Here is a 23335-nt window from a genome sequence, read left to right on the forward strand (position 1 = left end):
TGAGTGGAGTGGAACAGGTGGATGTGAAGCGTCTGTTCACGCTTTCCAAAAATACTAGGACTAGGGGGCATGCGATGAAACTACAGTGTAGTAAATTTAAAACAAATCGGAGAAAAAGTTTCTTCACCCAACGTGTAATTAAACTCTGGAATTCGTTGCCGGAGAAAGTGGTGAAGGCGGTTAGCTTGGCAGAGTTTAAAAAGGGGTTGGACGGTTTCCTAAAGGACAAGTCCATAAACCGCTACTAAACGGACTTGGAAAACTCCAAAATTCCAGGAATAACATGTATAGAATGTTTGTACGTTTGGGAAGCTTGCCAGGTGCCCTTGGCCTGGATTGGCCGCTGTCGTGGACAGGATGCTGGGCTCAATGGACCCTTGGTCTTTTCCCAGTATGGCATTACTTATGTACTTATGTACTAGGTAGTGGCACCTGAAGGAACTGACTTAGTGAAACAATATGTATGATTGCGAGGAAGGCAACAAAGCGTAGTGGTAAGGAAAAAGGCGTTACCTGCGCTGCAGGGATCAATTATAGGTCTGGCTCGTTTTAACATTTTTGTAAAAAGGTTTGCCCCTTTGTAGATGATACCAAAATCTGTAATAGGGTAGACAACAAGAGGGAGGGATCTAGCAAAGCTTGAAAAATGGTCCAGAATTTGGAAGCTAAAAATTTCAGTTCTAAAAAAAATGCAAGATCATAGGTGTGAGCTGCAAAAACCAAGGGAGCAGAACAGTACAGAGGGTGAAGTACTTCTGGACGTAAGAGTGCTACTTTGGGGGTTCATCTAGCTGATGATCTTAAGGTGGCCAAACAGGTAGAAAATGAAATGGCAAAAAAAAGTCAGAAGGATGCATGGGGCATAGGGAAAGGAATGGCCAGCAGCAAAAAAGAGATGACAGAGGCTAGGTATCAGTCTCTGATGAGACCTCATTTAGAGTACTGTGTACTACTTTGGAGACTAAGTTTTTGCTGTCCTAACTTTATCCACTTAACTGGTTAGTGAACTGTATTTCACTGCTAACTAGTTAAGTTCTGGTTTTGTTCCCAGACTGTGCCAGTCCTAACCAGACAGAGCCTGGGTGTTCACAGGCAATATTCAGCAAGGTTTAACCAGCACCTAGTACAGTCTAATCCAGTCTGCCAACTGGATTAGACTTTTAGGACAGGGTTGATCCAGTCCAGGGTTTATCCTATTGCTTGCAGGGACTCGCAGTTCTGATTTCTCTATTACATGCCCTTTAAAAAAAAAAACCACAAGACTACAAGGCCCAGTATGCACTGGGGTAAACCCAGGACTGGACAACCCTGTCCTGTGAATCAGCCTGAGTCTAAATCCAAGGTTCTCACCCCAGTCCATCAGGTTTTCAGGACATACACAATGAATATGTATGAGATAGACTATCTCCATTCTATGCAAATCTGCTATGCATATTCATTGTGGGTATCCTGAAAACCTGACTGGCTAGGTGTGTCCCGAGGAATGGGTTGATAACCCCTGTCTAAATGCATCTGTGCATTTGATGCAATAAATAACAGGTTTTGCAGTGAAGAACAAAGGGTTTAAGCCTTCCCTATCAAACATATAAACAGCAAGTGACCGACTCACCTGCAAATGCGCAGTAGAGATTTCCCTCTCTGTCCCGCCCTCATGTCAAGACGTGATGTCAGAGGGCGGAACAGAGAGGAAAACAGAGTCGGAGTTACTGTCGGACGCTGCCGCCTGGAAACGAACATCGCATGCACCAACTTCCACCCTCCACCCCCATCCCCGCTCCCTCCCCCCTCCGTGCCGGGCCCCCTGCACTGACCTGACAGCGCCTCTCACCTCCATGTGAAAGCGCTGCAGGCAGCGGCGGCGAGGAGGGTAGCTGGAAATCTTGCCCGTTTTTACGGGCTTAACAGCTAGTACATTATAAACAAGAGGCTGCTCAAATAGAAATCCTAATGAACAATGAGGATTTTAATTGGACTATAAAAAGAAATTGGAAGCCAGTGTTCTTCAACCAATTATTAAGTAAAGTAGTTATATTTCTTGGTTCCAATTTAACAGAAGCATTTTGTATCAGTTGCAGCCTTCTAATAAGTGAAATTTTCAAACCTTGGTACAAATTGTCTTAGTCCAGCCATAACACTAGAGATTGAGAAAGACATACTGCTCCATGGTCCAGCAGTGAACAGAATGAAGAATGAACTTACCATGTTAAGCACTGATGATATCCTTTACTTGTGAAACTGATAAGTTTCATATTCAAAATATGTTATTTCCTTCATTGAACTGAAATGTTTTTGGAGAAGAAACTTTGGTGTTTCCCAAATGTATGCAAAGAGATTCAGGAATGCCACCAGCAATTTCTAGTTCAACATACTAGAGGGATTCAGAATGGAAGTGTCTTTTTCTTCAATTTCCTGTGAAATGCTTGATTAAAGTGAATAATGCAAATACAAACATAGGGGTCTAATGGGTATTCGTAGAATGCTGGGTATTTGAACAATACTTGCTTTATGCCTTATTCCTTGGTATAGATTTATATAGTAATTCCTTATATTCCTCCTTGGTTTCTGGTTATCTCACCTGTTGAGGGCTAGGAAGAGTGAATTCTCTGTATATACTTTTCCTGTAATCATATACTTTTTGTTGATGGACTATGATCTAGAGCTTGTCCTTTTTTTTCTGTATCAAATGTTTTGCTTATGAACTTTATTATGCATACATTTGTATAAATAAAACTTTAAAAAATATTTATGTTAAGTGCAAATTGGGTCTGGTAAGCCAGAAAACCTTTGAGCACTTTGAATTTGAAGAAACCCATGCAGGTCTGTATGATCAAATTTTGTGTCTTGCTCTTTCCAAATTGCTGTAAGTGGTTATAATAATTACTGCATCATCCCCATTTTGAATTTTCTGAGTCACTTGTGATGTTTTGGAGTCTGACACACATGTATATCTACATGTACATGTTAAAGTATAGGTTAGTCATATATTCTATTGACTATAGTCCCACAATAATTAATTCACATGTAACTAATTAGGTCCAACGCATTTGGATTTCCCACTGGCAGACAAATTTATTATTATTATTGTTTATTTTCTATACTGTCACTTCTTAGATTTTCAGAAACATAGCTGATGCGAGCCGCTAGGCAGTCACCTACACTGTGAGCTGTTCCATATCATCAGGCAGATCAATCCATAGACTGCTGTGTTGTGTCCATCTACCAGCAGGTGGAGATAGAGAGCAATCCTTTTGCCTTCCTATATGTGGTCATGTGCTGCAGGAAACTCCTCAGTATGTTCTCTATCTCAGCATGTGTGTGGTCACACAGCAGCAGCTCTGGCTAGGTCTCCAAGCCTATTTGTTTAGGTTTTGTTGAGTACCTAGGGTTTGAGGGCTCTTCGTGAGCAAGTGAAACCTGGTGGTTCCAGGTCCTTCCTTTTCTCCCCCCTCCCGCTGGCTCTGTTAAAAAAAAAAACAGTTTGAAGCAGAACAGCTTTCCTGGCAGCTGATCACTGGGACACCAATTTGTTGCAGCTCGGGGCAAGAAGCAGGTAAATTTTACCTTTCCTAGCGGGCAGGGGGGTCCCCAAATGTTTTCCATGTGGCTAATGGCGTCGGATAGCAAGGGCGCGAAAAAGTGCTTCCCGGACCGCGTGCGCGCGGGGATCGGAGGCAGAGACACCTTTTTTGGGCGCTTTCCAGGAGTTTGGCAAGTTGGCCGGTTTTTCCTCCGAGGGGGCAACGGTGTTTTTTCCCGCCTTAGCCGCCCATCCCCCGATGGCCGCCCTTCCGGTGTTGGCCGGCCACGCTGCTCGGACGGCTACTTGAGGTGGGAGACAGTAATAAGATGGCCACCCTTGACTTGGGCGGCAGTAAGAAGTTGGCGAAATTGAAGCACCATTCTTCCCGCGCGGCTCCTTCGCAGAGCGACGGGTGCCATTTTGGATGCGCAGCGCGTCTCTCCCCCCACTCCTTGGAGCGGAGGATGAGAGTACCTTTAGGGCTGTGGCCCAGGCTGCAGAGGTGCACAGACGGGAGGGGGGGTTCTCCCCTGAATTTATTTTGCTGCTGCATCTGGCTTTTCTGCTGCAAGACACTGCTCCTGCGCCCCTGTCAGACAAGGGGGATGAGGCTTCCCTGATCAAACACCCTCGGGTGGATCTTCAGGCCTTAGGGGATTCTGTCTCCTCTGATGTAGATGAGGGCAGCGTCTCTGAGTTTTCCCAAAGGTCCTTAGGGGATTCTTTGGAGGAGGCTGATCCTCGCTCTGATGGAGCTGATGACCCCTCTGCAGCACGACTTTTTCGTTCAGAGGATTTGCCCAACCTGTTATTGCAGGCCACGAGCATTTTAAACATTTCCTCTCCGGAGGAAGACCCTCTCTCAGCCTCGGCAGGCTCAGCTATTATGCTGGGGACAAAGCGCCCGCCCAGAACCTTCCATGTTCATGACACCATGCAGACTTTAATTTCGGCTCAATGGGATTCTCCTGAAGCGAGCCTTAAAGTAGCCAGGGCCATGTCCCGTCTGTACCCTCTGCCGGAGGGGGAACAGGAGGTTTTTCTCTGGCCCACAGTAGACTCTCTAATCACCGCAGTGACAAAGAAGACGGGCCTGCCGGTGGAAAGTGGCACTGCCCTGAAGGAAGCTCAGGACAGGAGATTGGAGGCGGCCGCCCTGAGTTTGCAGGCCTCGGTTTCGGCTCTTATGTGGCCAGGGCATGCTTGACCATTTTGCAGCGGTCCTCCCCCTCGGATCCTTCCTTGAGGGCGGATTGGCCGGCCCTGGAGTCGAGCTTGGCCTACTTGGCAGACTTGCTGTATGATGTCGAGAGCCTCGGCTAAAGGTATGGCTCAGACAGTCTGCCCATCGGTGGCTATGGCTTAAGCATTGGTCTGCTGACCATGCCTCAAAATCTCGCCTAGCCAAGTTGCCTTATAAGGGCAAGCTGCTCTTTGGGGACGAGCTGGACAAGATCATGACGGAGCTTGGCAGTTCTAAAGGCAAGAGGTTGCCGGAGGTCAGGGCGTGGGCTGGCAGTGCTCGCCCTGGTTCCTCCAAGGGCCGTTTTCAGGAAGCCCGTCGGTATCGCCCGGGCAAGTCAGGCTCCTCTTCCTCCTTCAAGCGGAACTTCTCCCCCAAGCAGCATTCCTTTCACAGAGACCTCCGTCCCGGAGGTTTGTCCTCCGGCCCTCCCCCAGGATCTCGTACCCAATGACGGGGCCCTGGTCCATGGCCCAGAGCAGATAGGAGGACGGCTGTCCTCATTTCTGGGCGAGTGGACCAGGGTAACTTCAGGCGCTTGGGTTCTGGAAGTCATCAGAGACGGCTACAAGTTGGAGTTCTGCCGGCCCCTGAGCGACGGGTTTGTGAACTCTCCCTGCAAGTCTCCTTGCACAGCAGCAGCAGTGCAGCAGACTCTGGACAACCTGATCCGCCTTGGCGCAGTGGTCCCAGTGCCAGAAGATCAACTTGGCAAGGGACGCTACTCCATTTACTTTGTGGTGCCAAAGAAAGAAGGTTATTCTCGACCTCAAGGGAGTCAATCAGGCCTTGACAATACAGCATTTCAGAATGGAGACTCTCCACTCCGTGATAGCGGCGGTACAAAAAGGAGAATTCCTGGCATCCTTGGACATCAAGGAGGTTTACTTGCAGATTCCCATCTGGCCGCCTCATCAGCGCTTTCTGCGCTTTGCAGTACTGGGCCGGCACTTCCAGTTCAGAGCCCTCCCATTCGGGTTGGCTACGGCTCCGCGGACCTTCTCCAAAGTAATGGTGGTCATCGCGGCTTATCTCCACAAGGAAGGAGTACAAGTCCATCCTTATCTGGACGACTGGCTGATTCGAGCCCCCTCCACTGCGGAGTGTGGGAGAGCTACAGACAGGGTCGTTGTTCTTCTGAGCTCCCTGGAATGGATCATCAACTGGGAGAAAAGTCAGCTGCACCCGACTCAGTCCCTGGAGTATCTGGGTGTTCGGTTCGACACCCAAGTGGGCAGAGTGTTCCTGCCAGACAACCGGAGCCTCAAGCTTCGGGTCCAGGTGGACCGGTTCCTAGACTCCTCTACTCTTCGGGCTTGGGACTATGTGCAGCTGTTGGGTTCCATGACGGCCACAATGGAAATGGTGACCTGGGCCAGGGCCCATATGAGACCACTACAGCACTCTCTTCTGCGGCGTTGGACTCCGGTTTCAGAGGATTACGCTATGCGCCTTCCCTTGGATCCAGCGGTGCGCAAGGCACTGAGTTGGTGGCTGAGGCCAGACAAGCTGTCCGCAGGAATGCCTATTACGAAGCCAGAGTGGGTTGTCGTCACGATGGACGCCTGCTTGACGGGCTGGGGAACCCACTGCCTGGGAAGGACAGCGCAGAGGCTATGGTCTATCAACCTCTTGGAACTCCGAGCCATTCGGTTGGCGCTTCTAGAGTTTCTTCAGGTAGTGGTGCTGAGGCCAGTTCGGGTCCTGTCAGACAATGCCACGGCTGTGGCCTATGTCAATCGCTAGGGAGGTACCAGGAGCACCCCCCTAGCCAGGGAGGCCATGAAGCTATGCCTTTGGGCGGAAGTGAATCTGGAACAGCTGTAGGCGGCTTACATCGCGGGGGTCATGAATGTCAAGGCGGACTTTCTCAGTCGCCATACCTTGGATCCTGGAGAGGGGCAGCTGTCTGCTCGGGCGTTCTTGGACATCACGAAGGGCTGGGGCAAGCCGAGCTTGGACCTGATGGCGTCCTCGGCCAATTCTCTACGTGTTCCCGCCCTGGCCGATGATGGGCAGAGTCCTAGGCCGGGTGGTCCTGGTGGGTCCAGATTGGCCCAGACACCCTTGGTATGCGGACCTAATCAGGCTTTTAGTGGACAGACCTCTGTGGCTGCCAGCGGAGCGGGGCCTGTTGCATCAGGGTCCCATGGTGATGGAGGATCCCTCCCCCTTTGCTCTTACAGCCTGGCTCTTGAGCGGAAGCGGCTGAGGAAGAAGGGCTTCTCAGACAAGGTCATTGCCACTATGCTGCGAGCGAGGAAGCGCTGTACTTACGCCAGGGTGTGGCGCACCTTTGCATCGTGGTGCGAGGCAGGCTCTCAATCGCCCTTCACTGCTCCAATTACTACAGTGCTGGCGTTCCTGCAAGAAGGTCTGGAAAAAGGCCTGTCGCTCAGTTCGCTTAAAGTCCAGGTAGCAGCTCTAGCTTGTTTCAGGAGTCGTCTGAAGGGTGCTTCCCTGGCTTCGCAGCCGGACGTGGTGCGCTTTCTTAAAGGGGTTAATCACCTGTGCCCTCCTCTGCACTCAGTAGTGCCTACGTGGAATCTCAATCTGGTGCTACGGGCCTTGCAGAAGCCGCCCTTGTCGAGAGCATCACTGAAGGACTTGACGTTGAAAGCGGTCTTTTTGGTGGCTATCACTTCAGCCAGAAGAGTGTCTGAGCTTCAGGCACTCTCGTGTAGCGAGCCATTCCTGCGGTTCACTGAGGCAGGAGTGTCGATTCGCCCAGTGCCTTCCTTCTTGCCCAAGGTGGTTTCTCGCTTCCATGTGAATCAGCAGCTTTGTCTACCCTCCTTTCGTAGGGAGGATTACCCAGAGGAGTACCCTGCTCTCAAATGTCTGGATGTTAGATGAGTCATCCTCAGATACTTGGAAGTGACCAATGATTTCCGGACATCGGACCACCTGTTCGTGCTGTTTGCAGGCCCTCGTAGGGGTCTGCAGGCATCTAAGCCTACGGTGGCACGTTGGGTCAAGGAGACGATTGCGGCAGCTTATGTGGCCGCAGGGAAGATTCTGCCTATTCAGCTGAAGGCTCACTCCACTAGAGCGCAGGCGGCCTCGATGGCGCAAGTCCAGGTCCATCTCCTTGGAAGAGATTTGTAGAGAGGCAAGTTGGGCAGCGGCTCATACCTTCTCATGACATTACTGCTTGGATGTGGCGGCTCGGGCCGAGGCCCAGTTTGGAGCTTCAGTGTTGCGCTCAGGGATTTCCATGTCCTGCCCTGGGTGAGTACTGCTTCGGTACATCCCACCAGTCTATGGATTGATCTGCCTGATGATATGGAAGGTAAAATTATGTATCATACCTGATAATTTTCTTTCCATTAATTATAGCAGATCAATCCATAGCCCCTCCCAGATGTCTGTTTTGTTTGTGTTCTGGTTATATTTCAGGTTCAAGTTTCCTGTTCAGGAGGACTTCGTGTTCAAGTTCTTCCAATTGAATTTTTCCTGAGTTGGGACAATTTTGTGTTACAGTGAGCTGCTACTTCTTCTCCCCCCGTTTTGACGGTGGTCGGATTGATATCTAAATTATGCCGGCGCTCCCTCCCGCTTCGTGCGGCAGTAGGGTAGCTTTGTATCCCTCCCGCTTCGGCAGTGTTAGGGTAAGCCAGCTCCTCCCGCGGTTGCGGTAGCAGGATAAGCCAATTCCCCGTCGGCGGGTGTGGTTCCCTCCCCCCCCCCCCCGCTTCAGCGGTGGTGGGCTGGAATGCTTCCCCCCCCCCGGCGGTGGTGGTGGTGAGCTGGGCAGAGCGTCCATTTGAGCTTTGATATCGTCCATACTGAGGAGTTTCCGGCAGCACATGACCACATATAGGGAGGCAAAAGGATTGTTCTCTATCTCCACCTGCTGGTAGATGGACACAACCCACCAGTCTATGGATTGATCTGCTATGATTAATGGAAAGAAAATTATCAGGTATGCTACATAATTTTACCTTCACGCAACTAAACCACAGCCTCTACAACCTGCCAGCTAGACAGCCTCTACTACAAGCTCTCAGCTGCAGTCTATCCTGCCTTCCCAATATGGGTCATGAGGCAGCCCGCTGTAAGCTTGGCTATTACACTTCTTTAAGTTTCCCAGAGATGTGTAGATAACACTCAGACATTTAATATAGGTAAAATAACATATTTGCATACTGTAGATCAATGTATCTCATAGGATTAAGGTGAGCAGGTATCAGGAATACAGCATACATGTCAGAAGCCAGGAACATATAGATACAGCATCCAAAATCCTTCCTGTCTGTCTTTGGAGCTCTGCCTAACTGTAGAGCTTCCTTTGCATGAAAAAAGGCGAACAGTCCCAACAAAAGAGATGAAAAGGCAGAGAGTCAAGGAGAAAAGGTGGAGGGGAAACATGAGCACCAAAATAAAGGCACTAAACCACCCCAGGCTGGCTACCAGCCAATAGGGAAATCCCTGACCATATAGGGAAAAAACTGGTTTGTTGAGGCCTCTTTCCTTATCAGATGGGCAGGAATGTGAGGACTCTGGCTTTTACTCTGACAACCATGCAGTTTACTAATATTAGCTAAAATAATGTAATACATAGGAATACAATGCCATGCCTAGGCAGCTGCCTGGGCCCAGTTAAATTAGGTTACTGGATTAATAACATTACAAACTAGGATATGTGTGTATATCTATATATGCAGATCAAAAACAGGTAATTTGGTATTTCTTAGGCGACTGCCTAACTTCCACATAGGTTGATTTTTTTGCAGTTCCCATTAATAGCCATGCACTAAGATTTATTTCAACATTAGACATAACCACAGATTGCCTTAAATTTACTTAAAGTTTTATTTCAAAGCTCAAAAACATGAACTTGACCTGCTGAATAAATTGTGCACAGCTGGATTCAGACAGTGTGAAGTAATTCTTATGGGCGAGTACTGCAGTGTCATGAATACAGCTGGCAGTTGCTCTGGACATCCAAGAAAGTGAAGCTAAATGGTACTTGAGCTTTTTGCTGCCAACATTGGTCATGTTGAAAATGAAGCTAACTTGATAGACCTTTGGTTGATGCACTTCGTGGGTTCAATTACAGTTCCAGTCCTCAACTAAATATATGCTTCTGACTACAGTTATGTTGCCACAGTTTCATCTTCATTGTGCTGAAGGTAACAAAATGAAGAAATATAAAGAACTTTTAGAAGCAATGAAGACAGTAAAGCTGTCATCAGAACAAACTGCACCAGCCTCATCAGACATTGATTGTGGTAATGAGAATGACTTCTCTTTTCAGAATGTTGACAGAAGTGATGCTGCTGAATTGGACTTATTTCTAAATGACAATGCTTGTGAAATAATCAGTGTATCACAATTTCCTCATATCAAGACACTGTTTTTATAACACAGGTGTTTGCCTTCAAGTGCTCTTGTTGAAAGGTTTTTCAGCACAGGCAAATTATGACTCAAGAAGATGCAGAATGACAGATGAACATTTTGAAATGCAATGGCTCCCTCATTGTAATAGGAAAATGTTTGGTTAAAGCATTAGTAGGGGTGTCTATGTGCCTTATGACTGATTATATTAACTACAATCACTTCATTATTTTCTATGCTTTGACAGTTGTGGGTTGTGACAGAACAGTGTTTTAAGCCTGTAAAACTGCCTAAATTAATTCTGATGTTATGTTAAGCTGTTGCAAAGAACTGAACCTTCTTCTTCTTCTTTAGTTTACACAAAGGCAATGGCTACAGTGATGTAACCAGCTTTTTAAAAAATTTTGTTGCTGACTGGGCTCTGATTGGCTCAGGAGCACTTTTCATTTCAATTGAACTGGCTTTTGCCCCAGTTTGAGCCCGGGAGAAGAGAGAGAGAAAGCTCTTTACTGAAGCCCTGTAAAACACTTATATTTGGTAACTGGTGAGCAGCAATATGTCCTGATTTCCCCAGGTAATTTCTAGGAAGTAAACAAATGTTTAGTTAGTGTTATAATTGATCCATATTTCAGTTATCTGTTATTTTTGTGATTGCACATTTTCTGTCCACTCTTCAATATATATATAAACATAATTGTTTGTTTGCCCTGTTTGTCTGGACTGATAAAGAATCCTGGTTGTTTGTGTGTTGGGTCTGCGAGTGCTTTCTGAGAACTATTGGACAACTGGGAGTGACCCCAGTAAACTAGAAATCACTGGGGATAACTTGAGAGCGAGAGATTCACCCAGAGGCGGTTGTGACCCAGTCGGTAGGAGAAGGATGCTAGTGTAGAGCACAAGCAGCAGGTGGACCTGAGCTGTGCTGGGGATAGACCATCTAAGTGGCTGCAGGGTAACCCCAGGCAGGTAGCTAGGCGTTTCATAACATGCGTGCTTGTGCGTACTTTCCATCCATCTAATATTGGAGTTCCTTTCTTTTACCTTTTTATGTGCACAGTCTTGACCATTTTCAAATTGTGCGGTACATTAAGTATAATTAAACAGAGTTGAATTCATTATGATTTTGAAGTTAACAAGTTATGAAGTTTCTTTCAATAACACAATTGCTAGAATTAAGTTTATATAATGGCGAAAATTATTTATATCCAACATAAAGTAACTGAAAGTAATATTTTACTTTTCACAGTAACATTACTAGTAACTGTAATATATTATTTTTTCCTTGCAGAAACTAGTAACTTTTATATTATTTTCACAAAGTAACTTACCCAACACTGGGTAAAAAAAAAAAAGAACTTGAAGTGTGCCGCTTAAAAAAATTCAAGCTAATGTTCAACAGGAGTTATGTGTTTGTTGCTGGATGGTAAACACAACATCCTATCCATATATTTAAATAAATTTTACAAATTTAATTAGACCATTTAAATCTTAAACAGCCAGATATTATCTCTGAAATTATAGGCCAGGGTAGGAAGGGAAGCATAAGCTGTGCCAGAATGTATCCTCTTAGGAGATATAAATGGAATAGTGCCAGCAGTCAATCTCAATAAATATATTCACTACATGGATAGTGGCACTGGAGATACATATTAAGTAACAGGGCCAGCACTTAGCTTAAGCAGGGGCGTAGCCACGGGTGGGCCCAGGCCCACCCAGTTTTGGTTCAGGCCCACCCAGCAGTGGAGGCAGCGGAGCGGAGGGAGCAGGCTGAGCTCCGATCCCGCATCTGCCTCCCCAGCCCGCCACTGCCCCGCCGCCCGCCGTACCTTTAAATATTACAGTTTTGCTGGAGTCGCGGGCAGCCGGCATTGAAGACATCGGCAGGCTTACGCCGATTCCAGCAGCCTTCCCTTGAAGTTCCCTCGTTGCAAGTCGGATGATGGCTCCGCCCTCTTCTGACGTATTTCCTGTATCTACGAGGGCTGAGCCATCATCCGACTTGCAACGAGGGAAGAGGGAAGGCTGCTGGAACCGGCGTAAGCCTGCCGATGTCTTCAATGCCGGCTGCCCGCAACTCCAGCAAAACTATAATATTTAAAGGTACGGCGGGGGGGGGGGGGGGAGGGCCGGAAGGAAACAGGGCAGACAGGAGAGGAGGGTTGCTGCACATGGTGGAAGAAGAGGAGAGGGCAGGGGAGAGGAGGGTTGCTGGATGGAGGGAAGGGGAGAGGAGGGTTGCTGGACATGGTGGAAGAAGGGGAGAGGAGGGTTGCTGGATGGAGGGAAGGGGAGAGGAGGGTTGCTGGACATGGTGGAAGAAGGGGAGAGGAGGGTTGCTGGATGAAGGGAAGGGAAGGGGAGAGGAGGGTTGCTGGACATGGTGGAAGAAGGGGAGAGGAGAGTTGCTGGATGGAGGGAAGGGGAGAGGAGGGTTGCTGGACTTGGTGGAAGAAGGGGAGAGGAGAGGGCAGGGGAGAGGAGGGTTGCTGGATGAAGGGAAGGGGAGAGGAGGGTTGCTGGACATGGTGGAAGAAGGGGAGAGGAGAGGGCAGGGGAGAGGAGGGTTGCTGGATGAAGGGAAGGGGAGAGGAGGGTTGCTGGACATGGTGGAAGAAGGGGAGAGGAGGGTTGCTGGACATGGATGGAAGAGAGGGAAGGGAGAGAGAAGAAATGCTGGACATGGATGGATGAAAGAATGAGGAAGGAGATGAGATGAGGGAAAAGGAAGAGAGGAGAAAAACTGCACATGGATGAAGAAAATAGGCAGAAGCTGGATCCACTAGACAGTCAAGTCTGCAGAGGACCCAGCTTTTACTTATGGATATAGAGCAAGAAATGAAGAAGAAAGGAGGAAAGTAAAGAAATAAATGGAAAGGAAGCCCTGGAAACGGAGTTAAGAGGACAGATAGCAGCAGAATCGGATACTGGGCCAGCATGATCAGAAAAACAGTCACCAGACAACAAAGGTAGAAAAAATCATTTTAACAATACAACCAAGAAGATGTTCTACGGCATGTGGAAATTGAAAAGGATAAGACCATTCTTCCCAAGATTCGTCTTCCGCAGCCTAGTGCAATCCCTCGTCCTCAGCCACCTGGATTACTGCAACTCACTATACGCGGGCTGCAAAGAGCAAATAATGAAGAAACTTCAAACAGCCCAGAACACAGCAGCCAGGCTCATCCTCGGAAAACCAAGATACGAAAGGGCGAAACCACTACGAGAGAAATTACATTGGCTTCCACTTAAGGAACGCGTTACTTTCAAAGTTTGCACACTAGTCCATAAAATCATCTACGGCGAAGCCCCAGCGTACATGTCTGATCTAATAGATCTACCACCCAGAAACGCTAAAAGGTCATCCCGAACATACCTCAACCTCCACTTCCCCACTTGCAAGGGCCTGAAATACAAGACGCTACACGCGTCAACCTTTTCCCACATGAGCATGCAGGCCTGGAATACACTACCGCGCAACCTAAGAATGATTAACGAACAAGCTTCCTTCCGAAAACGACTGAAGACGTACCTGTTTGAACAAACTTACGGAAAGAACCAAAACACATAGAGTCCATACTCACTGTTCACCAATGCAACATACATCCACTTCAGATCCCTCATCCTGTAATCAATTGTCCCACTGTCTCCTCCCAATGTTTCTATGTTGATGTCCCAATGTTATATTCCCAATGATAATCGAATGTCTCACACAACTCTGTACAATGTATTCCATATTCAAGTTGTTACAAATGTATTTCTATTATTCATATCTTATTGTAAGCCACACTGAGCCCGCAAAAAGGTGGGAAAATGTGGGATACAAATGCAATAAATAATAATTTTATTTTCATTATAGTATTTGGAATATGTCCACTTTGAGAATCAGGTGCTCAACATTAAAAGTTTATATTTATTTACTTATTTATGGCATTTTATCCCACATTAAACATGAATTAAATTGGAACCTGGGATCATTTAATTTTTTTTTCCTGGAGACAGTAATGCATTGCCCCCCCCCCCCCCCCCAGGCTCTCTCCCCGGCTATAAGCCAGCTCTGCAATTTTGAGGGGAGGTGGACGAGGGGGGGGGGGGGAGGTGGACGGGCGCAGAGGTGGACCGGGGAGAGAGCCTGTTGTTAAACATTTACCAGCACACCACTGTCTAGTGCCCACCCATCCAACCTGTTGGCCCACCCAAAAATTGACTTCTGGCTACGCCACTGGCTTAATGCATGTTCTAACTGAATATTGACCTGACAGAATTTAATGGGCTGGCAGTACTGGAATCATCATCAGACCATGAGTTTCTATGCTTTTAAGGAAATGAACTGGGGGGGGGGGGGGAGAGGACAGGGGTAATAGCATGAGACCAGTAGGCGTGCCACATAGGAGGCAGTGCCAACTGAAGAGGGATCATTTCTATCTGGAACCCACTGGACCACCAGGTAAAAACCCCCAGGCCCTTGCTAAGCATCAATGAGCTTGGATTGGCGAGACTAACAGCAATCCTGTGGCCCCTTTAAGATTAGGCATGATGATCCCACTATGGCAAAAATGTTACCGTGAATTTGGGACCATAACATAACTTGCAGTGTGCATCTGGTATACCCCACCAAGTTGTGTTACAGCTTTTACATAGCAATGAGCTGCTTTACATACAGTGCCAGCTCGCATTCCATTGCTCACTAAATTGGTGGAGTCAATTGTTGCACAACTCCTCTCAAGCTACCTAGAAAATTATCAAGTTTTGCTGTCATCTCAATGTGGATTTCGAACATTACACAGTACTGAGACACTGCTACTAACATTAGTGACCAAGGTTAAGACTTTCCTTGCAACTGGGTCACAGACTATATTGCTCCAATTCAATTTGTCAGCAGCATTTGATGTGGTGGATCATAAATTGTTAATTGCTAGTTTTGAAGAGTTAGGTATTACAGGATTAGTATTGAAATGGTTGGAGAAATTCTTGGTTCGGTGGAAATATGTTGTGAAGTTAAAAGGGAACCTTTCAAATGCTTGGGTACCTCACTATGGAGTGCCATAGAGGTCTCCATTATCACCTATTCTCTTTAATGTGCATATCAATTCCCTTAGGAGTCCTTTTACAAAGGCACGACAGCACTTTTAGAGTGCGCTAGACGCTAGAGACACCCATATATTCCTATGGGCGTCTCTAGAATAAAAACACTACCATGCCTTTATGACCCACCTTAATTCTTCATCTCTGGCACCTCATGAAACAATCTATTCTTACATGGATATTTTTATTCTGGTACCTGTACTTGGTGATATTCAACATGCTTTGAGTAAAGTATCTAAATATATAGAGAAACAAAGCTTGGACAAATGCAAATAAAACCAAGGCTCTTTGGTTTACTAACCATGTGGAATGTTTACCAGAAGTTATTAAAATAGGGAAAAATGATAATTTGAAGGTCGAGTAGTCATCTAGGGTATTAGGAATGATATGGACTCATCTTTGTCTTTTGAAGCATATATTGATAGTTTATTTAGGAAGATTTTCTTGAAATTAAGAGAATTATTATCAGTATGATCCTATTTTCATGATTATCATTTTAAATTGTTGGTCCAGCCTAATTGGATTACTGTAATGTTTTATATTTGGGCATTTAAGTGAAATTGAGGAATTGTTTGCAATTGCTGCAGAATATGGCGGCTTGTATGATTTTTAAGAGGAGCCAGTTTAACTATGCCTCTCCCTTGTTGAAGGAATTACACTGGCTACCATTGCAAGCACAAATACATTTTAAAGCTTGCTGTATTATTTTTAATATTTGGCATGGTTTAATAGCAATTCAGGTCACTCAGTCGGTCTTGCATTCATCTAGACTACGTTCTAATCGGTCATTACATCAGATGAATCTTGTTGGCCCATCATTTAAAGGAATTAAATTTTAAAAAGTTTGAGACTTCTTTTTCATATCAGACTTCTCAGGTTTGGTATAATCTACCACTTGATCTTAAGTATCAACCTTCCTATGTTCTGTTTTGGAAGGATTTGAAAACTTTTCTATTTAAGGAATTTGTGAATTTAGATACTTAAATGGATTTAACTATGTAAGTTTTATAAACGCTTGTAACTATATAACATGTGACCGGAGGTCGCATAGCGCTTCAGGTCCCCGACAAGCACAGATGCACTGGGCAGGCCGGTGGGCTCCCCACTGGTAAGGGAGAGACATGGCGGTGGGAGGACTGTTGCCGATGCATCCGCTGAGGAAGCGGACAACTGAAGTGAGGCACAATTCCTGCACTGCACATTGGATCCCGACTGGCCTGAACACCTCGGGCTGGGCGCTATGTACCCTTCCGGCAGGGGACACAGCAGTAGTGGGAGAAGCTGCTGCTCAACACATCAGCTGGAGCGGAAGATGATGAAAGCGGCTGGTCACCAGGCACTTCTCTGGCAGCAGAGAGATCAGTAGAAGGAGAGGTTGTAGCACAACACATCAGCTGGAGAAGCAGACGACGAAAGTGGCTCCAGAACAACCCCAACCAGAGTACGAAAACACAGCCACGCATCTACTGAGGTCAGAGGGAAAACACGCAGAGGAGAAGGAGAAACAAAGTAAGACCAGGCCCCCCATATTCTGACACACACACACATACAAATAAAAACACCCCCGAATCCCAAACAAAAACACACACACCTCTCAAAAAAAAAATCAAACCTGACTGGGAGACAGAAATACTGCAAATAAAGTAAACAAATTAACCTAACCACCAGGCATAATGGCAAACCTAAGAATATGGATTCTCTATTACATGATCACAATATGGATCATGGGGATACCAGCTGCTTCGCCAAAAGATTGGAACAAAATTCCCATATACATCACTGACAGACAACTCTCTCAACAACAATTAGAACAGCCTAATCATATCCACCACAACAAAGCAGAGACCAAACCAGCAACCAAAAACACCAAGCTAAATCAGAATAATCAACAAGACCACAATCCCAAAACTGACAAACTATTACAGACAACTACAAACGATTAAACACACCAACACCAAATACGTCTCAATACCAATAGGATACATAAATGCAAAATCGGCAGTAAACAAGACAACATTACTCAGAGACTAGATAGAAACTGAACTAGGAATACTACTCATAACAGAAACATGGCTACATCTCCAAGATGACCCAGCACTAAAAGACCTCTGCCCACTGGGATACAAAACAATACACATTAATAAAGCCAAAAAGAAGGGAGGTGGATTGCAATAATATATAAATCTTGCTTTAGGGAGGAGCCAGTCACTAAAAATATAACCTCAGCAATTGAAATTTTGGCATGCAAAATCACAGACAACATTAGCTGATCAAATATACACTATAATGTTCTATCGCCCCCCAGGAAGCTAGTCAAACGCTCAAGATGACTTCATGGACTTCGTATCAAACATATGCACAAACCAATCAAATATTCTACTTATAGAAGACATCAACCTGCACCTTGAAAAACAAAATGACACCAACACAATAAGGAACTTCATAAACCAATGGAATTTCAAAACAACTCAAGACACCTCAACTCAAAAACAACTCAAGACACCTCAACTCACACAAAAGGCCACACATTAGACATACTAGCGCATAGATTCTCAACAAACCACATACTAAAAAACCAGTAGTACCATGGACAGACCACAGCAAACTCACTTTCACACTACTATGGAAAGAACACAGCAAAAACAGAGAAAACAGAACACCACACAAATACACAACCAGTGGGAAGGTGGAAAACAGAACCTTCTAGACAAAAGCGATGAAGAAATATCAACATAACACTGAAGGACATCCACTTCATGAGAAAATGGGATGAAACAAGCAAAAATATACTAAACGAAATAGCTCCACTTAAAACGAAAACAAGAAATAAAAAACCAATATGATCCTGGTTCAATGAAGAACTATTACAAATGAAAAACCTATGCAGGAAACTTGAAAGAAAATGAGCCAAAAATAAAACTGATACAAACAAAACCACATGGAGAAAAGCCAACATAACAAAGAAAGCAAAGCAAACTATTACAGCATATATGTCAACCCAGAACAGACCAACACGAAAAATATTCAAAATGATGTATAACCTAACACACACCCAAGATGTACTAGCAGCAAAAGAACCACCACCCACAGCAGATGAACTTGCATAATACTTTGAGCACAAAATAACGAAGACAAGATCAGATCTAAAAAACCCACAAACATCCATACTAGACTTCTTACAAGACTGCGAAACAAACACCCAAACTGCAGCAGACAGGATATGGTCCTCCTTCAAAATACTCAGTGTAAAAACTGTAAAGACATTGATGACAAAATATGCACATGCACACTGCATGCTGGACAACTGCCCAAACTATATGATGAAAGACCCACCGGAAAGGTTCAGTGAATGCTTCACTAATCGCATTGCATATATGTTTTCAAAAGGTCAATTCCCAACAGACAAAGATAACATTGTTCTCACACCAATCCCCAAAAAACACAACCAACAAGATCAACGATACCACAAACTATAGACCAGTGGCTTCAATACCATTAATGATCAAAACAATGGAGGGAGTAGTAGTCATGGAACATCTAACACAATTCTCAGTACTTCAACTCCCAATCAGGTTTCAGACCACAACACAGCACCAAGACAGCCGTAACCACCCTGATAACAAAGTTCAGAAGCCTAATATGCCAAGGGCAGAATATACTACTGCTACAGAATATACTACTACAATTGAAGATGTCAAGCATGTTCGACCTAGTAGACCACACAACACTGACGACTTTACTTGACTACATATGAATATGGCAGGATGGTTCAACAGATTCCTAAGAACCAGATCCTACATTGTAAAGATGTCGAACCAGATATCAGCTTCTTGGAACCCGGAATTTGAGGGTTCCACAGGGTTGTCAATCCAGTCCTAAGGGCCTACCCAGCCAGTTGGATTTTAAAAGATATCCACAATCAATATGCATGACAGATTAGATACTGGTGAGGCTGTGTATGTAAATCTCTCTTATGCATGATCATTGTGGGTATCCAGAAAAACCAACTGGCTGGATGTACCCCAGGAACTGGGATGAGAACTAATAGATTAATATTTAGATGCCTAGTGAAAACATGAATGTTTTGAGGCTTTGATTTCTACCTCTTTTTTTTGTTGTTTGATATTTTTGAGGCTATTTTATACTTTGAGGTGTTTTATCCAATTTCATTATTTTAAAAAAAAAAATGTTATCACTTATTTCAATTTTATCAAGTGAAAAACCACTTGTACAGAAAAGTATGTGTAACACTTTACATTATCTAAATACCCAATACTACTTTAAAGGAAAAATCTCATCAATCATACTGAAGCCCACTATTTTTGAATCCAAGATTATAATCAATGGAAATTCTAATTTAAGAAAACAACAAATAAAGGCAAATAACCTAACGTGCCATTGGATTCCTATTTCCAAAAGAGAGAGCAAATTCACTAGGTATTAGGTACAAATTACCCCCCCCCCCCCCCCCCCCCCCCCCCCCAGTGAACCATTTAGTTGACAAAAAGGCAGTAAGATGAGAAGGTTCATAGAAGACATTTAACTGATTGGTATCGGACTATACATTTACACGGATATTGAAGGGGAAAAGTAGCCCCTAACTGAAGAACACCTGGCTTCATGAATAGGAATTGCTGACGTCTCTTCTGGGTGTCTCTAGAAACATCTGGAAAGATTTGAATTTTCAGTCCCAAAAAATTTGTTTTCCTTATTTTTAAAATACATTCTCATTAACCAGTTTTTATCAGGCGCCAGTACCACAGAGGCCACACTAAAGTTGACGCAGTAACTAAATCAATGTCTGGGGACTCCAAGAGAGCAGAAACACCCAATGATTGAGTTTCTTGAACTTGCTGATCAGTGACTAGTTTAATAGGCAAATAATATACTTGTGAGAAAGGTGGAATAGATTCTTCAGGAACTCCCAATATTTCCTTAATATATTTTTTAAGCATATCTCAAGGGTAACTGCAAATTGTTTAGGAAAATTAAGAAATCAGAGATTATTACTCCTAGAAAAATTTTCAAGTGATTCAGTTTTCCTCCTCAAATTAGACAAATCTTTGACTATATTGGTCTGAAGAACCTATAGATTCTGTATATCTCTTTCTTGTATTTTAATTTGTTAAGTCTTCTAATCCTACATCATTTTTCGTCAACTTCCCAAGGTAGTCAGATCTTGACCCAATTTTTGGACCTGGGAACAAAAACCTTTAACCAGGTCTGCTATAAGAGACCACAAACTGTCCAGAGTGACTTTAGCAGGTTTAGTAATCTATTTATTGCATTTGTAGCCCACATTTTCCCACCGTATGGCAGGTTCAATGTGGCTTACATATAGCTAAAAAAGGCGGTTACAAAATTTAGATTTGTAGAAGTCTAGTACTTGATACAGAAGTACAATATACGCTTAGGTTGATATATTAGCATATTGTGAGAGAGGTTAATATTATTATTTTCCATTTCTGAACTTTTTGTGATATATGGTGGTGTGGGATTAGGCAGATCCAGGGGGGGAAAGACTTCTTGAAAAGATGTGTTTTCAGTTTTTTTCTGAATTGTAGGTAGTTTTCTGTGAGTTTCAGGTCTTTAGGTAGTGAGTTCCAAAGTTGTGAGCCTATAAAGGAGAGGCTGGTGGCATGTGAAGATTTGTATTTTATACCTTTGCAATTGGGGTAGTGAAGGTTTAGGTAGGTTCTTGTTGATCTCGTCATGTTTCTTAATGGTAGATCTTTAAGTTCCGTCATGTAATCTGGTTCGAGTCCGTAGATGATTCTATGGACTATTGTGCATAATTTGAATGTTATGCGAACATTAATAGGAAGCCAATGTAAGCTTCTTAGGAGGGGTTTCACGCTTTTGAAGCGTGGTTTTCCAAAAATGAGTCTGGCAGCCGTGTTTTGTGCTGTCTGTAGTTTTCTTATGATTTGATCTTTGCAGCCTACGTCAATACTATTGCAGTAGTCTACATGGGTTAGCACCATGGTTTGGATCATGTTGCGGAATGAATCCCTGGGAAAGTAAGGTTTTATACGTTTGAGCTTCCACACAGTGTGGAACATTTTCTTGGTCGTGTTCTTAGCTTGGCTTTCTAGCGTTTGGTTGCGGTCAGTTATGCCTAAGATTTTCAATTGGTCTGAGATTGGGAGGGATGAACCCTGTGCGTTAATTGCTGAGGGGGGAACAATATTGTATTGGGATGATAGAATGAGACATTGGGTTTTATCTCTATTGAGTTTTAATTTGAATGCCAATGCCCAGGATTCCATGATGGTCATGCTGTTTATTATTTCCTTGGTGATTTCTGTGGGGTTCTGTTTGAAGGGAATATAGATGGTGATGTCATCTGCATAGAGAAATGGATTGAGGCCTTGTTTGGATAGAGATTTAGCCAGTGGTGTCATCATTAGGTTGAATAATATAGGTGAGAGCGGTGATCCTTATGGTACGCCACATTCCGCTTTCCAAGGTGGAGTGAGTTTGATTTGACTTGGTTATGTTCTGGATGTCAGAAATCCCTTGATCCAGGAGAACAGGGCCGATCTTAGGCATAATTGATAAAGTAAAAGGCATAGACAGCACCGTAGGCTCCATATTAGTTTTATCACTCTCTACTCACTGTGTCCAACTCCCCCTTGGTGATGGAAAAAACCGCGGCAGCCTCTGCTGGTAGAGCCGGCATCTCCCAGCTCCCCAGAACTCCCACAGGCTGGTCCAATGCTTCTCGTCGTTCATCCCCTGTGGAACATTCCATATGCAGGGTGGAGGGCGCTAACATCGGGGAGCTGCTGCTTCGTGGTTGAGGGGGGAGGTGCTCTCACATTGGGGCTGAGTGTAACCTCTAGCCCATGGTGCGTTCTGGGACCTCCATTTTCCCCTTACTGCTACTGCAGGATGCTCATCAACACAACAGGATTCCCAGTTCTCTGAAGATACGACTCCATCAAGCCAGTAACAGTAGGAGGATTCTGCCGCTGAGAAGCACCTGCAGCGGCTTGTCCCCTTCTCTTTGGCATCGCAGCAGATAGCAAGGATCACAGAGCTCACTCGCATGTCAGGTTCAAATGGCAGCCATCTTGGATCCCGCAGCCAGGAATGGAGGCAGTCAGGTACTGGATGCTGTGGGTTCCAGTTTACAGGTACATGTTGAAGGCATATGCAGTAACCTTCACTCCTACCTTCTAGGCCCTCCAATTTCATTATTCTATATCCTATTTTATTTTAATGTTTTGGGTATCTGATCTAGTCTGGATTGTTGTGTTTGGTCTTTTGTTTTGGATTTTAGTTCTTTTTCACAGTTAATGTTAATTTTGCTAATCTAAGTTATTTTAACTATATTACTGTATGTTTATATATTTGTCATGTTGGTTGGAACTGTATTTTATTATTGCATGTGGCATAGAGTTTCACAGAATTTAGGTATCAAATGGAAATTGATCAATAAATTCTGTGTTTTCAGATAGCAATTTTATGTAATACATGGTTGTATCTAACTTGAACATTTTGGTGTAAAGGTGAGTTAGAAATTGCAAATTATTTTTAGGAATATTTTGACACTGAAGCTAAGTGTGCATATTTTCAGTCCTAAACTGGAAAGACTGAGGACATTTAATCACATGGCAGTTCTGCGTGTAGCATGAAGTCTAATATTCCTGTCTAATAATATCATACGCCAATTCAGAAGGCTGAACTCAAGAAGAGAACCAATGACAGAACCATTTCCTTTACCATTCTCTTTCACCATTAAGTGATCATTTTAACTAATCAATATCCTAATCAAATGATGGCCATCATATCTGAAATTTGGTTCGGGATTGTTCTGAATAAAAGGGCTGTGTTTACATTTATCTGTTTCCACAATTAAAATGTTTGACTCAAGTTGTCATGCAAAGGCAAACTACCAGCCCTAGCACATACAGCACATGGAACAGCAGACCTTTAATCAAGGACAGATGATTAATGCAATGCAGCTACCTCATGCAATAATAATAACACCCTCAAGAGAATAGTCCCTTTGCACTGTAATAGCAAAGATCCCCGTTCTAGTTTTCTGCTCAAGTTGGCTAGGGATGCTGCAGAAAACACCTTACACAATACACAGTCTCCTGGGGGAATGAAGGAAGGCAGTGACACCTAATGGTGAGATTTGG

The sequence above is a fragment of the Microcaecilia unicolor genome, chromosome 9 (genome assembly GCF_901765095.1).
Source record: "Microcaecilia unicolor chromosome 9, aMicUni1.1, whole genome shotgun sequence".
NCBI classification, from domain to species: domain Eukaryota; kingdom Metazoa; phylum Chordata; class Amphibia; order Gymnophiona; family Siphonopidae; genus Microcaecilia; species Microcaecilia unicolor.